Genomic DNA, 26539 nt, shown 5'->3' with positions numbered 1-26539 from the left:
TTTAATTCATTGAAAATGGTCTATGGAAGATGACATCTACTTAATTGTACCCATGGTGGCTAACTAGTTGAAGTCATTTTATCAAGTGAAAAATTCATGTGCATACAACTGGGAATCACATGTGCACGTAGCTTTTGTTATCAGTGCTTGGAAGTGTAACCTCAAAGAGTAACAAACTACATGGAAACGATGTTGTGTCAAGCAATTCTCTTTAGTTAGCAATAGGGATCGTTTATTTTAAGAGTGGACCATGTTCATTATGTCAGTACAGGAATGACAATTCCAGAAGAATGGAAGTTACCAGAAGCAAAGGATTGCTCTTGTTTTCCAGGAGAAAATGAAGTTTGGTAAGGAAGATGGGTCAGGAGGAATAGGTCTATTCTCAACAGCCTTTTGGGCTACTAATGTCTAACTAGTTTCTTAATATCTACCTCAAACTTTGAGGCTCTAAAACCATTTAGGAGATGGGCTACTTCAGGATTCTGGGTAAGGAAATGGCTTATTTTCAAAATCGCTGGCCTAAAACTGTCTAGCCATTAAATTTATTTACATATTCATATATTTTGAATAATGGCCCTATGGGAAATTGTCACTAATCTAAACAGTGATTTCTTTTAAGTCTGCCTGCTTCAAGCAACCCAAACCCTGGAAGCCATTCATCTTTTCACTGACTCCAAAGTTTTGTTTATTTTGAGGACATTAGTTGTGACTGGGCGGAGTGTATACCTTTTATAGCTGTCATACAAGACTTGGTATTCTGGTTTTGTTTTTGTTTTTTTCAGACTTGAGATCTATTTGATTATAAAGCAAAGTGGTTTCCCTTTTGAAACATATTATCTTTGGATTTAGCAATCCTATATTTACTGTTATAGTATGCGTGTTGTGTTACAAGAAAAATTCTCACTTTTTTCTTTGCCTTGCCAATTTGTATTCACTGTTTACAATGTTCTGTTAGTTTGTCCCTGTGTCATATCCGTAGAGAACAGACTGTAATTCTGGTTTCTTCCAATCTCCTTACATGCCCCTTTTCTGCTGCTGGCTTTCACAAAAGCCCTACTGCTGCAATAAGTTTTCATCATAAATATTCATTATTCTGAGCCCCAAGAATCCTTCTTGTAATCCATTCAATCTGTGGGCTGTCTTGTGGACCTAAGTCTTTCCTTCTAGATGCATTAAAGCTCCATCTTCTCTCAGTAGGATTATAGAGATAGCCTCCTTCCACATACATGTCTTGGCTTCATTGTCCACTTTGCCACCATTTTGGTCTCAACATAACTGTGTGATCTTCTGAAACATACGCCAGACACTTGCATTTCTAGCTACTAGCCTTCACCTGTAGCAAATGAAACTTCTCACCATGAGCAAAGAGAAAACATGGACAAACTATTGGAAAGATAAAGTTATGGCCTCCAAGAGCTTTGAAACAACAGTAGTTAAAAGGCTATGCTATTTTTATTTATTGTTTGTTTTTTATTTGGAATCTTGTATTATAATCTAGATTGATTTGCACTAAATATAGCTCAGGTTTGCCGAAAGAGCAATATTCTTGCCTCTTCCACCCCAAAGTAAAAGGATTACAAGAATGTATCACTTATCCCAAGTTTCAGACTAAGGCTTATATGACAAATGAGACAGAGATTCCATCTTGGCATTTAAACTCTTTTTAGTTCTTGTAGTATATAGAACCTAGAAATTTAAATAGAGAAACTCATCTGGTGTTGTAAAATGATGGAAAGGTAAAATGAATTTACTTGGATATTATAATACAAGAGCTAACCAGCAAGACTTATCAAAACTTAAGCTAGTTGAGTTGGATACATTTTTTTAAAAAAAAAAAAAAGCATGCAAAATATAACAAGAATATTGGACAATTGAAAGGCTCAGAGAAAAATGACATACCCAAAGTGGAAGTGAAAAATCTAATTAGTCCCAATAATAAAAAAACTGGAGTCAAATATTGGGGTAAATGCTGAAAGATCAGAGAAGCCAGGCACTAGAGTTCTTGCCTCCACAAAATTCTCAGACCCAAGGGGGTAAGATCCTATCTCTACAAATCCTCTGAGTACCTGTTTATATTCCTTTCTCTGCCCATCCTCATCACTCCTGCCTCCACCTCCTTGGTGCTGGGATTAGAGGTGTGTGATCCCAAGTGCTAGGATCAAAGGTGTGAGCTCTGTTTCTATTTTAGACTGATTCAATCTCCTGTAACCCAGAATGGCCTCCGTCTCCAAGTACTGGGATTAAAGGTATGTGCCACCACTGCCTGGCCTCCATGGCTAACTAGTATGGCTAGCTCTGCAGTCTGATCTTTACGCAAGCTTTATTTGTTGCAGCACAAATATATCAAATCATAATATATATGTATATATATATATATATATATACATATATATTATGTTAGATATAAAAAGTATACTAATACATGAATTATGAAAACATAGAATATCACTTAAAAGAATAAATTAAAATCATAACATTGACAAGCTATGTAAGAAGGAAACTACAATTTGCTTTGAAAGATAAATGGTGAAAACACAGGAAAGTTCACATAAAAGGATAATAACAAGTTAGGTGGAAATACAATTCCAGTAAAATTAATACTATCTTAAAATAAACATCTAAGACATTTAGACAGGCTAGCCAGGAAGAGATGAAAGGCAACATTCCCTGACATATAAGAGCTACACTAATAAAAAAAAAGACCAACTGCAACCTTCCCCTTAGCTTCACAGCATATTTTCACATATAGCTTCACAACAGATAAATTCTGTCAGGGACTGAATTGTATCCACCTCCAAGCATATGTTCAAGCTCTAACTCCCAATGCAACTATATTTGGAGCCAAAATCTCTAAAAAGGTAATTAAGTAAAATGAGGCCATTAAGATGGCGCTAATCCAGTATGACTGATGTCTTTACTGGAAGAAAAGGACATCAGGGATGGGACACATAATAAAAGGCCAATGTGAAAACACAGCAAAAAGGCAGACTACAGACCAAGGAGAGATTCCTCATTAGAAACCAAATTGATAACTAGACTTGGTCCACAAGCCTCTAGAAGTATGGAAAGATGTACACATGCTCTATAACCCACCAAGCTGATCTTCTTTTGACACAGAGGACTAGTATACTAATGGCAGTCTACATTATAAAAAGGTAACAATTAAAGAGTCAGGGTGCCACTCTTCTGCTAAGCCACGAGTTCTAGCTATCTAATTAAACAAGGTTAAACATAGATACAAAGAAAAATTATTCAAAGCAGAAAGAGATACCAAAATGTATGCCCTAATGATTTCTATATTATAATCTGACAGTATTACAAGAAGTCAAAAAATTGTAGATAAAGCTGTAATAAGAAAGTAAATGCACCCTAATGTTACTAATCAGAAATCATGCTATTTCTATATAGTAATAACACAATCAAGACAATTTAAAATAAAATGGAAACAAATTTTATTTCTATATTTTACCTTAAAGAGAAGGTAAATTAAAGTTATATCATTTATAATTATTTTTATCATCAATTATATACATAGAAATATCAAAAAGTCTACAAACAACAAAAAATATATAGGTATACTAAACACAATTTGGAGGAAATTTTAAATTACTAAATAATTTTTGAAAGATATATCATGAACTGAAAAACTCAGTTTTGCTCATATATATATATATATATATATATATATATATATGTATGTATAATGCAATTCTTTTTTATTAAAATTTTTCATTTTATTTCTCATTTATTTTACCTCCCTCTCCTTCTCTCTTGTTCCCTACCCCTACTTCCCCTTTACAGTCCCCAATCCACTTCTCTTTGGTTTCTGTTCAGAAAGGGAAAGCCCTCCCATGGCTGTCAACAAAGTATGACATATCAAGCTGAGACAGGACTAAGCTATATGAGGTAATGAGGGATAGGTTTCCAAAAGTCATCTCAAGTGTTTAGAACAGGCCCTGATCCCACTGCAAGGAGTTCCACAAATAGACCAAGTGACACAACTAGGCCCTAGAGGGCCTAGGTCAGTCTTATGCACGCTCCCTAGCTGTCAGTCCAGAATCTATGAATTCCTATGAGTTCAGATTGGGTTTTTTCTTTGGGTTCTCTTGTGATGACTTTGACCCCAAGGCTTGTATAATCTATCATCTCTCTTCAGTTGGATTCTCAGGGTTTGGTCCTATGTTTGGCTGTTGATCTCTATGTAAATGCAATTCTTGTATATATTCTGAAAAACACATAAGTACAAAGAACAGCCAACCTAGTATTAAAAAATGTGGACAATGCACAGTGATTCTATAATGCAGCGGTATAAGACTCATGCAGCACCAGAATGATAAAACCAAGGTAAACAGACAAATAAAGTCAAAAGAGGTTCATACATACACAGACTCAGCTGAAGAGAAATATAAGTCTTCTCCATAAAAAATAAACTGATATTCATATGGAAAAGGAATTTTGATTTATACCCCATACTATAGTGAAAAACAAAAACAAAAACACAGTTGTCACGTAGATGTGAATTATAAAGTGGTGAATCTTCAACATAAATCATGAGAAAATTTTCATCATCTTTGAGTAAGAAAAGTCTTAAAGGCAGATATTATGATAGGGAAACAAATATTATTAGGAATGATTTCCAAAATTCAGTGAAAAGGAAGCAAAAGAAACAAAAGTAAGGGAAAAGAACAGAAGGTATGAAAATGAGCAATAAATACATAGTTTGGGAGGCTACAGAGATACCAACTAATAATGAAGTGGTCCTGGAAAGAGGGCATATTGATTTGAGTTTGGGAACTCTTCAGCAGTGTGTAAAAAGGGTGAGGATAAACTTACCCTTTAGCTAAGCAAGTAATACATATATCTAGAAGAAGATTTTATGCAGGAAGAGCTGCAAGAATCAGTATCTCAAGTGGCCATGTTGATGTGGGTGTCCACCTGATCATGGGGTATGATGCTCAGCCACCTGGATCTGAGTTGATATCCATGGTACATTCTGCCCCTGAGGTTTACATTTCAGTCTGTAGTCCTGATTGTGTTACCACCTAAGGTCCTGGTGATGGCCACCACCTGAAACCATGTCAATGTTATCAAAGTCAATGGGGTATGCTGCCACACCAGGCCATGTTGATGTGTGTGGCTTGTGTAGCCATCTGGGGCTGTGTTGGTGTCTGTGTCTGTGCTCCTGCCTGAGGCCATGTTGATGTACATGGACCAGGCTGCCCCTGGAGTCCATTTTGGTGTCCATGGCCTGTGCTGCCACTGAAAGCTATGATGGTACCCACATCCTGGGCTTTGGCTGAGGATGCTGTTGATGTTCATGGTATATATATACTGCCCCCAGAGACCAAGCAGAGATCCTTGGCACAAGCTGGTGCTGGAGACCATGTGGTCCAAGCTATGGCCAGAAAAAAATGTGAAAATTCATTATCCGTACTCTTGAGTTTAAAGGGCAAGGGAGCTACTTTTGCAATAGTATCCATCACTATAGATGTACAATTGAGAAAAAAAGGACATAGAAAGCTTCTGTGCTAATTCCTAGCCCCACTCCAAACCTCCCACCAAATAAAGTAACAGCCTAAAAAGGATAACTCTTAAAATTATGATAAGGATGCTGAAATGTAACTCTCCACTTTCTCACCACCATATACATATACATACATATGCACAAACAAACCCCTACACAGACATATACTTATGTGTATAATTTAAAGAATTAAAAATAAAATAATATGATAATGAGCTAGAATCTATTATCCCCTAAATATTTTGACTTTAACAAAATTTATTAATTACATATGGTAGCAGACTGCTGCAAAAAGTTTCTTCTGAACATAACACAGCTGTCATATTTGGGAGCTCACATATCCAGAGAATCATCATTCTAACATAGAACAGGGAGAGGCTTGTAAGTCCCCAATACTGGCTCAGAAATATTGACAGTTGATAGCTGATGAGGACAGACAATCAATTTTCTCTAGGGATGTGGACCTCTTATATTGGTTGTCCATGCTCCACTGTATGGCCTTACACTCACATGCATACATGCAGCAGTAACTGGACTCATTTAGTTTGTAAATAAATTAAATAAATAAAGATGATATGAATCTGAAAAGGGAGTTAGAGGATCTGGGAGAAGTTTGGAGAAGTGGGGGGAGTGATCAAAAGGTGATATATATGTATAATGTATATATATATATTATACATATATATCTTCCTCTTGTTTGTATATGTATGTGGAATTCTTAAAGAACAAACAATGTAAAGCTAGTCAAAAACAAGAAAAGTAGATATATAGTTTATTTTTTGTTCATGGGATACTTATTGAGGTTTTAAACCATGCCAAGTATGGGTACAAATGATGCAAAAAACAATGAACAAGAAAGATTTACTATCTCCATTAGTTATTTCCATCTATGAAAGAGGACAGATTTTTTTTTGTTTGTGTTCATGTACTTTTTCCCCCACAACATAAATATTTTATTGATTATTTGGAAATTTCCCATCACGCACCCTGTTGGCAGCATTAAGAAACCAAATTTCATCACTCTGGTTTGGAAGGTTGGACCATTGGTAAACTGGGCTTACTTAACTAGGCCATGAAAACTCAGCTAATAAAGTAAAATATGGTGGGGAGCCCACATAAATCCTCTTCTTGTCATTTTTCTTTGACAAGATGTTATCTCAGAGCTTCATGGTATCAATAGAGGCTGCCGGAGAAGAATGTGTGAAGGAAAGAAGGAAGAAAGGTGGGATGGAGGGAGGGAGGACAGAATGAAGAAGGTAGGGAGGGAGGACAGAATGAAGAAGGGAGGGAGGGAAGAAAAGAGAGTGGGAGGGAACACTGATAGGATTTACTTGGAACTATCAGCAAAGGTTCTCCTGCTTTTAGTGACCATAAGAAAAACATAAACTCAGAAACAAAGTCCCCATGATCATGATGAAGTAGTATGACACACTTACCATCATCTCTAGTAGTTCTTGCTTAATACACAGAAAGAGAAGATGTTTTTATAGTTACAATAAAACATAAACCAAAAGCAGCAAAGAGTGGGAAGATCATCACTGATCATTTCCATATCTAAGTATTTATTGTGTGATTGAGAAAGCATTTTGGGGTCTGATAAATTACTCTTTTTTTCTCCCTTTTCTCATAATGTGACTTTGAAATTGGTCCTAGAATTCCACATGTATTCCCAAGTCCAATATTGCATTTTCTGAGATGTGACTCCAGCCACAGTCAGGTGCCAGCCTTCCTGTGAGATGAATCACTCTTAATAACAAATTTCCCAACAGAAAGAAATCTCATTTCACTAGGCATTACACAAACAAGTCATTTCTAATTCTCTAAAGTGAAAGCACCATAAAGGATATGAGCATATCCAGCCTTTGAGTTAAGGTGGTGCCATAAAACTGTGTTATAGATGTGAAGAATGTGCTTGCAGTGATGTTTAGGGCTACACAAATACAATTTAGAGACATTTTGCTACTTTCTACCTTTGCAGGATGCAGTGCTAAAAGGAATCATTACTATATATTACTGAAGATAAAACTGTTAGGCTGTAACATTTTTAATGTGGTGAACCTAGGCCAAATATTGAAGCTGGCATTTTCTTTATTGCTTTTGATGTCTCTCATTTGAAGGCTCTCAGAACTGAAAATTCCAATGAAAGTCATACTAATCTTTATGGATATAATCTCAATAAAGTAAAACCTCAATAAAAATTTGAGCTATTTTCTTTAATGAGAAGGCAGGAAATGAAATCATTCTTTAAATGACCAATCAGGTATAATTTAACAATTGTCTTGATATATTTATGGTGTTTGAGACTGTCATATGCATTTTGAGAAATGTTTTGAGACTGTTTTAGTCTACAGAAGACTTAATGGGGTGATTATAACATAACAATATATTTATTGTGCCCAAACAATTCTAGAATGAACTGTAGGATTTCTAAAGAATGTACTGATCTGATTCTGACCCCACTATGACCCAGTGTTTCCCTAAAAAATCTCAGTATGTTGGCAAAAATAATAGGTAAGATTATGGATGGTCTATTAAAATTTCTTGAGAGAGATGTTGTTTTCACCCTATTGAACATTGCATTTGAATGATAGTGGATTGCATCAAAAGCCATTTTGAGACATAGGCAATTAATTCTTGCTTTACATGTCCCTTTGTTCTGAGGAACTTTGCTTATGAATTTAGAAAAAAAAATCTCATGGGTTCTCATTAATGACAGAAGTTGTTTACCCTGCTCATAACGGGGTATTTATTCTTTATCACAAGAAATTTTGGAAATAACTAATTCATATATAAACATAATATGCACATATATTTATATACACACATTCCATATACTATTCTAAATGCTATTTTATATTTTATATGACAGTCTGAAATGTAAATGTATTACATATGCTAAATACATCTATGCTTATTCTACTTTCTATATTTATGTGTAATTATATTTCCTAAGTATGATAATATTAAATTATTTAATTAACAGTTAAGTTTTTGTGCACTTGTTAATCAAAGTGATGGTTTGATTTACACTAATTACTGACTACCATTGTACTGTAAGGCCTTTTTAGTAACATTGGTGCAAGAGGAATTTTGTACCTGTGGATATCCTTTCTATGCAGTTAAATCCACACATGGGATATGAAAGGACTCTACTATTCTATAACTAGACTTTTATCATGACATGCAAGCACTTGTAGTTTACCTTCACTGGACAACACTCCCTGGGTATTTTATAAACGCATAAGATTTAATCATGTGAAGCCAAGGTTATTATAGTGCTTAGCACAGATGTCAGCATTGATTTCTCTATCTGACAGTTGATAAGTTAGGAAGAGTAATCTCACCCAGTCTTCTAAGAAGGGTGATGCCTTTATATGTCTCTATCTGTGCCACTAGAATCTACAGCCAGGTTACAGATTCATCAAGTAAAGCATGAGATTCACATTCATGTTTATCATCTACCCAGATGTCTGTTTTGCTGCCTGTCTGGCTACTGTTAATATATATCATAGGATACTCATATAGGATATTTGAACAATACACTAAAATTATTACTACCAAAATTCATATTTAATCAGACTTTCTTATTTTATCTGGGGACAGCAACTCCAGTGTGCATAGGCCCTCAAATTGGTAGATAACTGTAGCAGGAATGAAGACATTTGTTTGAGGTATTAAGTTTTGTGATTTATACTTCAAGTCAGTTTACTTGGCTTTAAGAGACTAAATAATGCTCATGTTTCATTGATTTATCTTACTAATAATTGGGATGGTAACTGTCTATTCATAAACAGAAACAAAACAGTTGAAAGTAAGATCTCACGAGGTGGTTGTGGCACACACTTTTAATAGGGGCTCTCAGTAGGCAGAGGCAGGCAGATCTCTCTGAGTTCAAGGCCAGCTGGTCTACAGTGTAAGTTATAGGATAGCCAGGGTGGTTACACAGAGAAACAATATCCCATGAAACAAACAAAATGTAGGGTGTCAATATGTCAATTGTCAATCTTGGCATTCAACTGTTGTCTATGTAGCAGCAATCATTATGGTAGGAACTGGCAGTGAACAATTGAATTCAAACTGAATTACATTAGTTAACATAAATGCTTATGTCAGGGCTCTTTAATGTTTCTTTTTGGTTTACTATTTCATTTCCTTTAAGATGAGCCACTTGAAAGTGCATCACCATTAGTTTTTCTGTTTTTCTCGCCATGGTTTCTTGGTTGTTTCAACATTGGTGTTTATGAACAAATCTGCTAGAAGCAATTTGTGTATTCATGAGTCTTTCCCTTAACTGAGTCGAGGTCTTGGTACATGATTGGTAGAATGTATGATAAATAGAATAACAAGCTTTGTTTGGAATCTATAGTTAACTACCAAGGATGTACCTGTATGTTTTTCCACAAGCAGAAAGGAAGTTCAACTTCCCACCATAAGCAACCATATTATTTCCAACTGCTCTGGACATCAGGCATCATAGTGTCATCACAACACTTCACTCCAGTTTTAACTTTCAGTGGCCTCCATACATGTGAGTCTGTCCATTGTTCCATAGGATTTCTTGCTTTTTTTGTGCGAAGTAGCCAGGTTTGTTTTAAAAGACTCCCATTTTAACATGGAAACATTTAAACAATGGGTTACTTTTTATATTTTTTTATGATTTGTTCATAGAAGTTACATGCTGATCTTCATCTTCTCATTTTGAAGAAATTTCTTCTCTGAATCTTATGAATTTATTTACTTCAGCATCTTTTGTAAGGTTTTAATTTTACATCAATCATGCTTTTATTATTTTGTGGGAAAGCTCATTATCAGATTCAATGTCTCCTAGATTTTCACCAAAAAATTATTGTAGTTTACATTTTATATTTGGGTCTATGTTCCACTGGAATTTGTTTTGTGTGTGTATGTTATATGTGTATATGTGTATGTGTTTATGTGCATATGCATGTGCATGAATGTGGTATGTGTCTATGTGTAATATAAAGATTACTCATTTTGATAAATTTCTTCACAGTATCTCAAGTCATCACAGTACCATCTTGGGAAAACTATTTTTCCTATTGGGTTGATTTTCTCTTTGTCAACAGCCAGTCATATTAATAATTAAAAAAATGGAAGCTATGCATTTGAGAGAAACTAAAAGCATTGTGTGAGGAGTGAGACAGAAAGGGGAAAATTATGTAATTATATTTTTATTTCATTAAATAAAATTACTACATGTTTCCATGAAAAATTTCAGTTGACCTCCTGTTTAACAATTTATTTCTGGGATCAGTGAGATCAATAGAATATCTGTATGCTGACTATTATTTCAATATCATAATTTATCTACTTCACTAAGTCTTATGTGTCTGTACAGTATGTTGGATGTAAACAGTAACGGCTCTTTAGACTAGGCTTTTGTATTTTGATTTATATTTAAGCTTTAGTTCAAGTTTGCTAATACATATGGATAAATCTTCTGTGTCAGATTGTATTTGATGCACACTTTCAATGCCATCTTTCAATAGTTCATTGTTTATTGGCTGGAGAGTTCCCAATACCTCCAAGTATAATTAATTATAAGTTCCCAAGGCTCAGAAAAGCTATTATAATAATCATGGCAGTATTTTTGGAGGGCCTGGTACCATCTTACATATGTCTTCTCTTAATGGAATCTCACAGATGGACTTAACTTACCAAGAAGCATTATGTGACATGTGACAATATTTGCTCAGTATGAAATGACATCGAATCTGTGGTAACCCGCCACTTTGATATGAGTCATATAGTCATGTAGATCCTACAGACTAACTTAGCTCATGACTAACTTTAGCCAAATGCCCTTTCCTGAATCAAATATTTATTTGTTCATCATAAATCACATTTGTAAGCACAAATCATGTAATTGATTTGGTACCAAGCAGGTCAAGGACTCCATAAAACAAATATTGATATTTACTATAAACATATTTCAGCATAAACCACCTAGTAAATATTTGTAGCATAGACTAAGCACTAAAAACTAACCTCATCAAGTACAAAAGTTCAGCAGTCATCTCCTAGAAGACGGTCAATTGTCAGTTCCTAATGATAATCTGTTAGACACAAGTACCTCAAGTCCCTTGAATTATCTTTTGGGCTTTTGTTTATCACATTGCATCCTGTAATTTTCCAATGAATTTATGTCCAAGAGTATATTTTGATGATTTGGTTTTCTGTTTAGACTCCTGTGAATAAAGGTCCTTTAATTAATTCTTGTCAAACTTGTCTTTTTTGCAAGTGTTGTCTGGAACTTCCAGGATCTGGCATATGAAATGGACGTGGTTGTCCATTTCCCCTCGGTCCTAGTTCAGAGGACTGGTATTTAGTTTTTTTTACCATCAACTTTTTAAAGCAGCATTTTGCAAGTGATGTTTATCAAGTTGAGGAACTTGCTAATTCTAAAAATTATTGTTTTACTTTCTGATTTCATAGACTAAATGTGGGATCTTTGGCCTGTTTGATAATGGTTCTACAACTAAGCAACACTCCCACTCCTAGTCACAGAGCACTTTAGCATGAATAAAGGATGAAATTTATTAATGACATTTTCTAAATATCTTGATACATGTTTCTTTTAAATTTAGCTTGTTGATATCATGAATGTATTATTCAATCATGCACAAAATATTGTTGACATGTTCTCTTACGAAGCTGGAATAAATTGTTGGCCACACTGTATATTTTTTTTCAAGCAGTCAGATATGAATTGCATGGTATAATTTTACTTTCAATTCTGGGGTGCTAATAATTGAATCTTTAGCCTTAAACATGTAAATGACATATATATATATATATATATATATATATATATATAAATACATACATTCTTATTCATATACATACATACATACATAAATACATACATTCTGTCTTCCCCTATAATTCTTTATTTGGTTTCAGTTTTTAAGCATTGCTGATCCTCTGGAACATGTTCTCTAGGGTTTCCTTGTCTTTTCTTTTCTGGAAAAGATTACCAAGACTTTTTTTGTTTGTTTATGTAAATCTTTGGGAGATTCAGCAGTGAAATTTGGCCTCGTGCTGTCTTCTTTTGTGAGATTATCAATTATAAATTAAATAGATCTTTAAAGATCTTCAATAGGTGAGGCCTTGCTCATGCTTCTTTTTTTCTTCCTGTTTGGGTTTTTACAAATTGAGTCTTTAGAGGAACTGATTCATTTTTTTCTGGATTAAGAAACATGTAGACATGCTCACAATATTTCCCTGTCATCTTTCTGGTTTACCAGAGACTGTAGTGATTGAATAGCCCAACTTTATTTTTTATAAAGGTAATATTTTTACTCTTCTTTTGGGTCACATGGCTAGAGATATATGACTTTAAATGTATGTTATACTGACCTATTTTATTCATGGTGTGTGTGTGTATGGTGTGTGTGTTAGTTTATAAAAAAAATATTGTATATCTCATAAAACTGCATAGAACGGCACATACATACATGCATATTTTCATACACATAAACACAAATAAGTCTTTTTTTAAAGTAGTGTTTTATATTAGTGGGAGCAATTCTGTTATGCAATATGGGAAGAATATAAAGAGAAGTTGATATTATGTTTTAGACTTAAAACATCCCGTAATATATTATTAGTTTTAGTTAAATCCTTTTATTCCTACTTGAGGCATTACTGGGAGGTATTTGAATGCTGACTGCTATACTTAAAAGTGGATTAATCTTTCTTTTCTTATAATTATTTTTTGTTAAAACAGTGAGTACTATTTTTAACTAAACAAAATAATAAGATAAAACAAAAATTTCAACAAGGCAAGCTAACAGAAATAAAACAGACCCAAGAGAGAAGATATGAGAATATGAGCTCTATTTCTTCATACATTAGGAGTTCCATTGTACTAAAATGAAAGCTACAATATATACGCACTGTATCTGGTCCAGATCTATGTAGGCCCAGTTTACTGCTTTAGTCTCTGTGGATTCAAGTGAGCTTTGTTGATTTGAATTAGAGTGCCCTGTTCTCTTGGTACCCTCAATTCTCTCTGTCCTCCATATCCCCCTTCTGCCCCCCTTACTTATGCAGGGTTCCCTGAGCTTGTAAGGGAGGGATTTGATGGAGAGATCTCATGTAGAGCTGTGTGTTCCAAGCTCTCTCTCTCTCTCTTTCTCTCTCTCTCTCTCTCTCTCTCTCTCTCTCTCTCTCTCTCTCTGTGTGTGTGTGTTGTGTGTGTGTGTGTGTGTGTGTGTGTGTGTGTGTGTGTGTTGCTGCATAATGTCTGGCTATGGGTTCCTGTAATTGTTTCCATCTATGGCAGGAGGAAAGTTCTCTGATGTTGTTAAGAAAATGGGTTGGCATCCACAATTTGATAGTGAGGCGACTTTGCTGTTGTCTATCCACACAACTCACAGACCATGGAGAGGTTGAGCTGATGCTTAAAGAGAACCATGTTCTAGTGACTTTGATATGGAAAGGTACTCTATCAGTTGTCAAAAGAGAAATGTATGCACCAACATGGGGCAAAACCTTTGATCTACAGTGCTGTGCTGTCTTGCCTGCAAAATATGCTAGGGCTATGGTGGCCCAAAGTCTGTGAGCGTAACCAAACAATGACTGATTTTACTTAAAACTTACTCTAGGAGATTGAACCCTTACCTGACACTGCTTGCATGACCAAACACCTGAGCCAAGAAATCTAGTTCTCTATTATTGGTCTTATAAAACATAATAAGATAACCCTTAATATCTATTCTCTCATATTGGGTTGGTTTTAAAGGTCAGGAGACCAGGAAATTTGCTGTGATATTGGGTTTCATAATGTTAGACAATACGCAAATTATTTCTAACCAACATGACTTCCCAAATGTGAGTTGAACAAAGATGACATGCCTAACGGGGTAGAGAATATGCCCTAGGATCTCAAAACTACCCAAAGAACTACAGGAAATTAGGAATGCTAGGAGCAGGAGAGCATAACAATTGGTTGCCTAGTGCTGAAAGTCAGCCCTGAAAACATGCATACCAGTATCATTATAAAAACTTAATAAGTTATATTTAGGGATGTGTATGTATGTATGTATGTATGTATGTATGTATGTATGTATGTATAAATACATATTTGCATACAAAAATGATTAGTGAATAAGAGGCCATGAATTTGAAGGAGAGCAAGAAGAGATATAGGGGAGGTTCTGAGGGGAGTAAACAAAAGGGAGAAATGTACTTAAAACACAATCTCACTGGGTGGTGGTACACACCTTTTATCCCAGCACTCAGGAGGCAGAGGCAGGCAGATCTGTCTGAATTGAAGGCCAGCCTGGTTTATAGAGTGAGTTCCAGGACAGGCTCCAAAGCCACCTAGAGAAATCCTGTCTAAAAACAAAACAAAATACAATCTCAATAAACAACAAACAACTAAGAAAAATTGCACAAAAACATATGAGCCTGATAATCACATTAAAAAGAAATAGAAGTATAAAAGTATAATTGATGGATGGACTTTATTTATTCAAACAAAAGAAAACAACATATTTACTGATTTTCTCAGTGTGTTAACAAAGACACAGATGAAATACTGAAGTCAATAGGAAAAACATTTGGATTATCAGTTGAAACAAAAAGAACAAAGGGATTTGCCATCACCATCTCTCTTCAGAATTTCATCTGAACTCCCAGTCCTGAGACAGAAAAAAAAGAATTCAAAGACCATAATATCAAACTCATTTTATGATATATAATACTCAGACTAGACAGACAAAAACAAACAAAACAAAACAAAAAATTAAACATAGCAATTTTTCCATACATGCTGTAAAAATTCTCAACAAACTGTATTCTAAGAGTTCAGCTCAGTGTTTAGCTGTGGGTGTCTGCTTCTGTTTCCATCAGCTATGAGATGAAGGCTCTAGGATGGCATATAAGGTAGTCATCAATCCCATTATCAGGGATGGACATTTAAGGCAGCCTCTCCACTATTGCTCAGATTGTTATTTGGGGTCATCCTTGTAGGTCTCTGGACATTTCTCTAGAGTCAGTTTTCTCTTCAAACCTATAATGGCTCCCTCTAATTATAGTATCTCATTTCTTGCTCTCCTCTATTCATCTTCCCGATTCCATGTGTTTTCTTCTCCTCCCCTTTTCTTTCTCCTAACTCCCTGTCCACTCATTCTTCCCCACCCCCACTCCCAGCTCCCAATATGCTCAGGAGATCTTAGACCTTTCCACCAATTATAGCCCCAAACGAATTTATAATAGGTAAGAAAGACTTACTTATTAAAATATTAAACATATTGAGAAAAATTCAGGATAGTGGTTTCTTTCTTTTTTCCAAATTTAATTTAAATTTGAAACAAAGTTGGTTTACACGTCAGTCTTAGTTCCCTCAACCTCAAATCCTCCCCTATCATCCCCACCAAAACCTCAGTCCACTCCCTTTCTGCTCCTAAGGGAGGGTGAGGACTCCAATGGGGAGTCTTCAAAGTCTGTCATATAATTTGGGGCAGGCCTAGGCCCTCCTCCATGTGTCTAGGTTGAGAAAATATTCCTCTATGTGGATTGGCTCACAAAGTTTATTCTTATGCTAAGGACAAATACTGATCTATTACTAGAGGTCCCATAGTCTGCCCAGTCCTTCTAACTAACACCTAAAATCAGGTCGTCTGAGTCAGTCCTATGCTTGTTTCCCAGCATGACCAGTTCTGTCATGCGTTCCAGCAGATCACAGATGGGGTGGGACAACACATAACCATGGCTCTGGGATTGGGTAGTTTCAGGGCTGGTCAGCCCACCAGCTTTCCCTTGTCCTCTCCACCAGGGTGAGTTCTCCTGTATTGCCCTGGTTAGTTCACCCCTTTCAGAGATAAGCAAGGGATAGGGCCAGTTCTGCTTTCATGACCTCAGGCTTAGTTCTACCATACCTACATTATTGTGCTGGTTTGGGGTTCTGTCCTGATTCATAATTGCAACTCTCTTATAGAAACTTATGTATTTTTAACTCTCTTGATACATTTATATTTTATGAAAACTCTTGCTTCAAACATAGTGATCCCTGAAGGTACTTAGCTGTCATTTTAGAAATCTCAGTCCTGAATTTTTAAATCATTTTGCCCTAAAGAGATAGACCAATTCCAAGGAAAAAGGCATGCATCCTGAATCCAGAGACATCTGAACTAAGCATCCTAGTTACCTGGATACTCATTGCCAGTACAGCTGGGCTCAGTGTGTTCATTTTGTAAATATGCTCTGTTATTTCCTTGGTATTACCCAGTTTGCTTAGGTGGATTAAAAGTTTGAAAGCTGAGTTATTTAATGTTTTGTTTCATATCCTTGTGCATGAATACATATGTCTGAATTAGCTCCAATGTTCTAACTTTCCTCACCTAGTACTGAAGGACAAAGAGTGTAATATCACATAAAGATTTGAACTCAAATTCTGAAGTTCTTGCAACACCTTGGAGAGGTGTGACCCACTGCATTGCATATGTTAAGGGTGCTAGTATCTTTTTATACTGTGTAATTAGAAAGACTCAAGACCCATTTTCTCTCTTTTTATACAATGTTTGTCTGTGGTCAACTTCTCTAACATTAAGATCAGTGGGAACACTGTAACATGTTTGTCTAGAATGGATTTAGATAAGTTCATACAAATGTTATAGATAGCTTGTCTCTGATTAAGTGGGCACAGAAATTATTTTAAAAGCTCCTTAGATAGCCATGACTGGAAGAAAGAAGAGAGTTAGTTTGTTCAAAGTGTGAGATTTGGAAGTAATTCTTCAGAAACAGCACAAGTCAGAACTAAGTGCTAACTAGAATTTGCTATGCATCCATTCGGATGTTGTGTTTAAGTCTTTCCTCTTAGATCCTGGACATTTATTGTGTCCCACTTAGGTTGCATGCGATTTAGATATCAGTTTATGAGAAAAATACTTATTTCATCCATGTGGTTCTATCTTGGTACAAATACTCTTGGAGTCTGGATACATAGAGGGTCTCATTTCAAGTACAACAGATTTTTTGGTCCACAGACATCCATAAGATTCAAAGGGATATCAGATGATATGAGCATATGAATCTTGTTTGAGACACTGACAGCAGTTCCTCCTGAGTTTGGCTGAAGTTGCTTTAAGCTGGTTTGGATCCCTTCCTATAAGCTGTCTAGAAACAAATAAGATATAATTTAAGTTAATCTGTTCCCCTTTTTATTTTAAACAATTTTTGAGACAGGGACTTACTGCAATATGGAGTCTTAGCTGGCCTGTGATTTGTAATTCCCCTGCTTCAGCAGCCTAAATGATATGATCACAAACATGTATAACAACAACAAGATTTTCTGAGTAGTGTATTGTGCAGAAATATATGACTGGAGAAGTTCATAAATTATAGTGGTGTACATAGATTGACAATGAAGTGGGGTCAAATGAAATAATGGAAGAGAAATACAGAAACATAAAAACAAACAAAATTTATGGGTTTTGATGGAACTGCAATGAAGGTTTTTTTTATGCTTCAGAGACTAAGTTCTGTGGGCCACTTGGGGGGAAAAGAAGGAAGAAAACTTTAAATCAGGTAATTCGTAAAATAAATAGATTTACTTATTTATAATGTAATGACATTTTTGTGGGTGAGTTTCTACCCCATAATATTTAAAGCAATTTTCATGAGTGCAAATGAGCTTTCTAGAAATTATGGTGAGAAAAATTTCAGTAATTATTGGGACATAATGAAATCCTGTCATGTACTGGAATATGAAACTACTAAAATTACTGAACAGAGCAATAGCTTTCTTCTTTCCTTTCCTTCTTCCTTCCTGTCCTCCCTACTTCTCTCCTTCCCTCCCTCTCTACTTATATCCATCCCTACCACTCTCTCTCTCTCTCTTTCTCTCTCTTTCTTTTTTTCTTCCCTTTCTTCATTTCTTGCTTATTTATTTCATTATTTCATTTGTTTTAAGAGAAATAATTTGATTATATGGCCATGAAGCCAGTTTTAGCAAGAGTATCCCTGCTTACAAGTTTATTATTTGATGCAAGTCCAAGGACATAAATTGATGGGTTCATGAGAGTTCTGTAATACTACATCTATGAATCATGTGGTCCAAGGGAAATTATAGGAAGAATGATATTAGGTCATTAATAGATGCCCAGATTTCTTCCATTTTACTAGATTCAACTGGATTTGAATTCCAAGTAATTTCAAATTTATACACAGCAGGAGATAAAGGACAGGAGACAGGATATCTTATATATCAATTATAGATATGCAAAACTCTGGTCTCATCATTCATATTTTTGTTGTTGTTTTACATACCTTAATACAATATTGGAGATCAACAATTTGTGTTGACTTTTCATGTTTGTCCTGTGTGATATGAAGAAACCTAAGTTATTTGGATAGTTTATAATAGATAGAATAAAGAATAAATGGAATCCATTTATCATTGTGAAAGCCAGCTCTTATTCACAAAATCATTCACCAATATCCCAACTAACTGCACATATAGAAGCAAATCTATTGACTTAAATAGTGTTCTATCATTATTTTCATGCATGTAAATTCACATCTATCTATGTATATTGATCATCATCTATCTTTTATATATATCTTTCATCATCTTTTTATATCATCTATCTGTAATCTATCTATGATTACTTGTCATCTATCTATCTATATACCCTATTTATTCATCTATATTTTACCATCATGGTGAATTCAAATTCTATAACAAACATGTTGCTAAGAAAGGATTTTTCATCCCAAAGCAACAAGGGAAATCGTAAAATATAATACTAATCAATGTAACTTAGTGGAGTAAGGCAGTGATGATAAAGAGTTCATGAAGATAAATAATTGGCTTGCTTTGCAGCATTAGATGTTTGGAATATAATTAAAAAATAGAATGCTTTTAAATCTATGCATTTTGTTGCGTTAATTTATAGAATGATTACTTTGAAAAGTTACTGACTTAGAAGAGAAATTATAAGTATTCAAAATTAAGAAAAATATATACTACACAAAACAATGTATAAACCAAGCAGGGAACAACATATTAAAGTTTTATCATACTCATGAGTACATTTTATTTCCTAAAATTTTTTTATTAAATGAATTCAACAAAAGTTTATTTATTTTCTCTTTCTTTTCAAAATCAAGTGCATTAAAAAGTAGTTTATATTTTTCTGCAATTTTCCAAAAGCAGAAGGTGGCTGATTTATTTGACAAATGTTGAAGGAACACAAAAAATTCCCAAAGTGATGCTAATTTTAATTAAATATGCATAAATAAATCCACACAATTCTGAAAGCAAACTAATTCTAAGAAACACATGGAATTCATTATGAGACATTAGCACAGTATTCAATAATTACTAGCTGTATGAAAAAAATCCATGAAATAAACATATTTTTGTTTCATTTTAAAATGATTAAGTTTACTTAGATTTGTGGAATAGTTGTTTTCAGGACATTCTTCATAAAATACTTTTAAATTTTCTGCATTTTTTGTAAAAAAAAAAAAAGTACTAAAATTTCAACAAACAGCAGTTTGAATAGAAATTTTGACAGAAATATTTTTAAGGCTTGAAACTGCCATATATACTTAATAATCTAAGCCTTTTTCTACTGAAATTATTAAGTCCCTTTCATGATCTTACCTAATATTACACTTTGTTCTATAGAGACTATTGTACAAGAAAGCTTAAACTTATTTTCTAATGACAGTTCTATTTAATATCTACAATATGAGTTATGTCATGTCAGTTACTCTTACTTCAAGTGCAACAGATGACTTTTCCTTCTTTATCTTTACAGTTGAGTTGGTACAGTAATTTGCTCTTTGTCATCACTTGAAAAAAAGTTGATCTGAAGCATAAACTTGCCTACCCCCCCATTTTTATGAATACATTTAGTTTTGAAAATAGCTGTGTCCAGTCCTTTACATACTGCCATTGGCCCTTTCTATTATGGCAAAAGTGAATGTCTGCACCCGAGTCTATACATCCAGCAAAGGAAATATAATTACTTCCAAGCTCCGAAGAAAAGATAATGAGTCCTGCTTTGTGTTTCTTCTTGATAAATGCCTTTCAAATCTAGGATTGTCTCCTGCTAAAATGCAAGTTTTTTTGTACCATGATGTAATTCAAAGGAAAACAAAGCTAAGGAAGATATCAACACTAACTTGCTTATTATGAAAATGTGATAAAGTACTATTTGGTATAATACTTTGCTATGAGATTAGATATTAGGGATCTGTTGCAATCATGAATAAAAAGCACGCATAAAAATACCCATGCACTCAGATACATCACTTGAAAAGGAGAATAACAAAATGGGCTTTCTGCACTCAGGTCTCTGAGGCGAACATTTTCTGTCCAAGTCTATCATCTATCATCTATTATTCTGTAATTCTGATTCCCAGGGCATACCTGTGTTAAATCTTATCCAATTAGCTAGCTGTAAATGATTTAAAGAGGTTTGCAATACAGTTTTCAAGAGATGATGTAAACAAATAAGGACTAAACATAGAAAGTCTTCATCTATATGAACCATCCTAGTTCATTTTAAGCCATTACTAAATACAGTACATAATAATTTAATTCAATACACACTCCCTATGATTTTTGTGAAGTCCTTCTGTGCATCATAGTAGATTTGTATTTGCATAGCTATTGATTTAATGTTAGACTCACTTTGACAGATATGGATTCTTTTCAGCTAATCATATACACAAACATGCATAATATACAAAATAAGAATAGCATGTTTACTCTAATTGAAAATTACTAAGGAGTTATCATATCATATGCAAATTACTATAGTAAGTGCTAGGCACTTACTATAGTAGAAAACAGATTAGGAAACAATCTTAAATGCTAGTTTCATGAAAAGTTTTACAACTAAGTTAATGAGGATCTATGTCAGAAACATTTTGAACTCAAGGATTCAGACATAGACAGGTGGATACAGTAGAATTGTATTGTTGCTAGGTGCTATAGAAATGCTGATATCTTAGGCAGGAAGAATAATTTATCTGTCTTATATAATCCATAATATCTATCAGTATCCCTGACTTTTGCCCATGCAGTGTCCAGAATTGCTTTGTGATGTCAAATTTAATAACCTAAACTATTTCCATATGTGGAAATGTCACCTAGGGTGTAAAAGTTCCTTTCCTGAGTAAATACTATGCAAATGAAAGGTTCCAATTAAGCAAGGTTAAAAACCAATCGAGGTCATAAAATAGATGAGATGCTTGCATTGGTCATGTGGATATGAACAACACAGAAGAGGTCATGATAGAAGAACATGTTTTTGAGAGAGAATATTGAGAGCTTAAAAGACTGAACATAGGCTTCAGAGGACTTTTCCAGACCTGTTGCAAAACAGGAATCATTAGGGAGCTTGTTAAAATGTTTATGCCCTGGCATTTGTGATTCTCTTGGCTTGAATTGATGTAGACAATGGAAAATTATGAAAAGAGAAATTAAAATTTTGAGAGCAACTCAGTTAATGATAAGCTGTGACTAGAATAGTTAAATGAGAATATGTAGAAGAGTCAGATGCACCAAATTTGGGAACTGCAATAAGCCTTGATTTCTCAGAATAAACATGAAAAATGCTTTGGTTCTGAAGTTCACTGAGCAAAGAAAGACACTGATACATCTTTCATTCTCCTTGTAGGTGTAATGGCTTATAAGGTACTTCTGGAAATCCTTTAATATTATACCATCTTTATATCCTGCAAGAATTTTGCGGGCCTTGGTTCCTGGATCAATTTTATTGATTTTGTAATTTTACAAGTGTAACCTACAGCTGTCGAAATGATTATATTTCCAAAGAAAATTCTAATGCACACAGTTATTTGCAAAAACATTTCCTTCCCTTAATCTCTAAGTGTGGATGTGTCTGTTTTGATATGGTAGGGAAATGAAGAGTTGGTTAGATGGGCTAGTGGCATGAGGCACTGTTTCCTAGGTCCTTTGCCATTTGTAATCATTGAAGTGGAAGTTGCTGAAGGTGATACGTTTCTCTGGGAAAAAAAAATCTTGTCATTACTTTGCTTCCCAGGACTCTGTGTGGTTATCTTTATGGCCCGTGACCAAGGGCCCTTTGAATGATATTAAATAGATGGTGACTCTAGAAGTAGACATGACAGATAAAGCACTAGAAATCAAATACTAAGGGCCTATGATTTCAATTCTTAATTTAATGTTTTCACAAACATTCATATACACAAATTCTAAAGATAATAGTTTTATGCACAGTAAAGAGCAGTAATTTATTCCCTGAACATATTAGCTGCAATAAATGCAAGGTATGTAGTTATATGAAAATGGGTATATGCACATGGGTGTGGATGCATGAACATGTGGTGATGATAAGCCTACAATAGTTATTTCTATTGACCTCCTTCTTCTTTTGAGACACTATCTCAATGCCCCCCATCAGTTCAGGTAGGCTGAACTCACGCCAATGAGCACCAGAAATAAACCTGCTCCACTAACACTAACACCACACTGTGTATGCATGATGCTGTGTCTGATTTTTATGTGGATACTGAACAAGTAAGACTGTGTGCTTATATGGCAGGCACTTTACTGCTATGGAATATTACTTTAACTATGTAAAAAAAGTGTTTCACTTGCTTATGTTCTGGTATATTACTCTGGCTATGTAAAGGTGTGTTACAAATTTTTATGCTGCATTTGTTTAATAATATGAAATTGTGATGCTCACCTTGCCTGCCTAAGGCACCTGATTTGTCTAATAAAACACTGAATGACCAGTAGTTAGGCAGTAGAGGGATAGATGAGGCTAGTGGGCAGAGGTAATAAGTAGGAGGAGAAAACTAGGCTTGAGAGAATGAGAGAGAAAAAGAGGGAAAAGGCCTGGACTAGGCACCTGCTGGTCAGTCAGATACGGAGTAGGACATACTGAATAAAAGAAAGATAAATAGCACCGAGGCAAAACATAGATGAATGGAAACAAGTAAATATAAATAAATATAAATTATAAAAGCTAGTGGGATAAGCATAAGATAAGGCTGAGCATTCATAATTAACAATAAGTCTCTGTATTAAGATTCAGGGGCAGGTTGGTAGCCCAAAATAAAGCCTTAGAAAATTGAAAAAGCAAGCAAACAAATAAAACAAACAAACAAACAAAACAGGATATGACTCCTTTAAGAGCCTCTGCCATACAGAGAGCACTTGAGTAGCCAGCACATTAAGTAAAAACAAAACGCCAATTAAAAAATACCTTCCACCTTGCAAGTACTAGCATTTTAAAGCAGGAGCAATTAAATGCAGCTCCTCACTAAATGCTTTAATACATTTAAGGATTCATTCTCAGACTCAAGGAGGGGTGGAGCCCACTACCAGACCTATGCAGGAGGAGCTAGTTGTAGCTTAGCACTTTTAAGGTTTGAGTCATGTGGCCAGAAAAGACTAGAGACATGCAGGAAAGACAGGTACAGATTGCAATAAATAAATAAATAAACAAACAAACTGTAAACAGGTTGAAATGTGTTTTTAATGTACATAGGATTCAGGAAGAAAAGAAGATGGGTATAGACAATCATTAGGAAATGATAAATAGTTGAAAAATAATAAAGTCTTTAAAGAGAGTGGAGTAATGTAAAGGAAAAAAGCCATTATGAAGATGAAAAATATAGGGAGTCTGAATACTTTATGCTGGTGTATTGACTTTGAATTTTTTAATGCTGATGAGCAAACAGCAGCTGATAAGAGACATGGGACCGTAAAAGGGATTGATGAATGAAACCAACCTACTTTAGGGATACCAACTTTAAAATGAAAGTCAGAAAATGTGCTGTGTTGGGGAAGCGGTATCTACAGGAAACAAAAAGGTGTTTATTCCTACAAGGTTAACAGGGGAAGACCTCTTGAAAATTTTGTCTACTTACACAAAGATATAAACCAGCAAAAACTACAAAACAGCTAAAATATATACTGACTCCTCAGCATGGAAATAGTTCTGAAACTGGACAGCAAATGTTACAACTAGTTTTCCCAGGAGTTGATCATTGTCTCAAATTTCTCAGGGTCGCCTGGAGATGCTATCTTCCTCAGACAACAACAAGCAATGTAGAAAACACAGCATTCATACTATCAAGAGGTGTGTGTGGGGGTGGATTTTGGTTGTTTGGTGGGCTATGAATGATTTTGTCTTTGGACGGTTAGTTTGCAAATTGCAGCTGATCATGGTAAGGAAGGAAACTAAACAAGGAATGTTGGATTCAAGGATTTCTTTCTGTGGAAAAAAAGGGAGATATGGGAAGGATTGAATAAAAGGGTAGATTATTGATTCTACTTTAAATTAAAAAGCAACTATTAGTTGCAAATATTTTACATTAGTATTCATTTTTGTGTATTGATGCAAATTTAAGGATATATATATATATATATATATATATATATATATATATATAAATGTCTGTTTCTACTCTTGTTTAAGGTATTGCAACTATACAATTACTTTAAAAAATGTAAGGTAAAGTTCTAGTCCTTGAAAGCTATTATTATAAACTAAGATAATTAAGAAATGAATGTAAGTAGTTAGTCATTTATAATAATCAAACTTCTGATTATGTTAGTTATCCTTTCAAGATCATAAGAGATATATTTTAGATAGTTAGATGGTCCTCAGACACATCAAGGACCTATAGATTATGGTATTTAAAATATTTATTAACATAAGGCTTTTTGGGACAGTGGGATACATCTGCTCCTAAAAACACCAACTTACTTCACAAAATGGTGATGCATATCTAAGAACCTCTATATGGAATTTGCAATTATTTTGGCAAAGACAGTCATTTGAGCAAGAAACTGACCTTGTCTTGCTGCTGAGGGCGTGCTGTACAAACTGGACAAGCAGGACACAAATAAAAAGACTGCTGAACTTTGCCAAAACAGGGTAGGAAAGTCCTTCAAAATTCCTGCTTCATAGAAAAATCTGCCAGCTATTCTAGGCCTGTAGGCCATGGATGGATACACCAAAATTGCAAAGGAAACTTGGGTAACTGTCCAGAAAACCATTTCTATAGTTTTGAAAGTCATTTATCCTGTATATTCTGTTTACTCAGGTAATATTATATCTTTCTGGGGTCTTTTCTAGAGTTCAAGTCTATATAGCTATAGTTAAAGTTTTCCTTAGGTATGATAGAAGGTAAATTAGGTACAAAATTTTGGACTCACTAAAATGGGATAAATAATGTAATATTTTCTGTGAATTTTTTAAATACACATGAACTGGATATTGTAAATGCAATTCTTACTTGATAACTGTTCTTATTGTATATAGTTTTACTATGTTAAATTTAAGAACTTTTTATTTAGATAAAGGGGGAAATTATGTGGAATATTACTTTAATTGTGTAATTGCATGTTAAATTTCTTTATGTTGCAAAATATTCCTTTGGCTATGCACAGATGTGTTACATTTGTTTGTTCTGTATTTGTTTGACTAGGCAAAGCTATGTTACAATTGTTTATGCTGATATCGTTTAATTATGTAAAGATGTGTCACTGCCTCCCTAATGCTCTTATTTGGTGTAACAAAAAGCTAAAAGGCCAACAGTTGAGCAGTAGAGAGATAGGTGGGGCTTATGGTCAGAGAGAATAAGTAGGGGAAGATATCTCGATTTGAGAGAAGAAGAAAAGGAAGGGAAGGATGGAAAAGAAAGGGGCACTCCTGGGGCTAGGCATCCTCCAGCTAGCCAGACAATGTGTAGGACATACATAAAAAAAGATAAAAATTCTGGGAAACAGGTTAATATAAATTATAAGGGCCAATGAGACAAACATAAGATAATGCCAAGAGTTGATAATTAGTAATAAGTTGTAGTGTCATGTTTTGGGAGCTGGTTAGTGGCCCAAAAGAAAGCTTGCTACACTTTACTCACTGAACAATCTTCCCTGGTTTAGTTAAATACAGAGTGAGAAATAAGCATGTTTCAACATTTTGTTCATCATTTATTAGTAGTGAATGATTGAGCAAAGCATGCTAC

Source organism: Phodopus roborovskii, unplaced genomic scaffold, assembly GCF_943737965.1.
Source record: "Phodopus roborovskii unplaced genomic scaffold, PHOROB, whole genome shotgun sequence".
Classification (NCBI taxonomy): domain Eukaryota; kingdom Metazoa; phylum Chordata; class Mammalia; order Rodentia; family Cricetidae; genus Phodopus; species Phodopus roborovskii.
The sequence above is the reverse complement of the archived record's forward strand: the minus strand, read 5'-3'. Positions refer to the sequence as shown.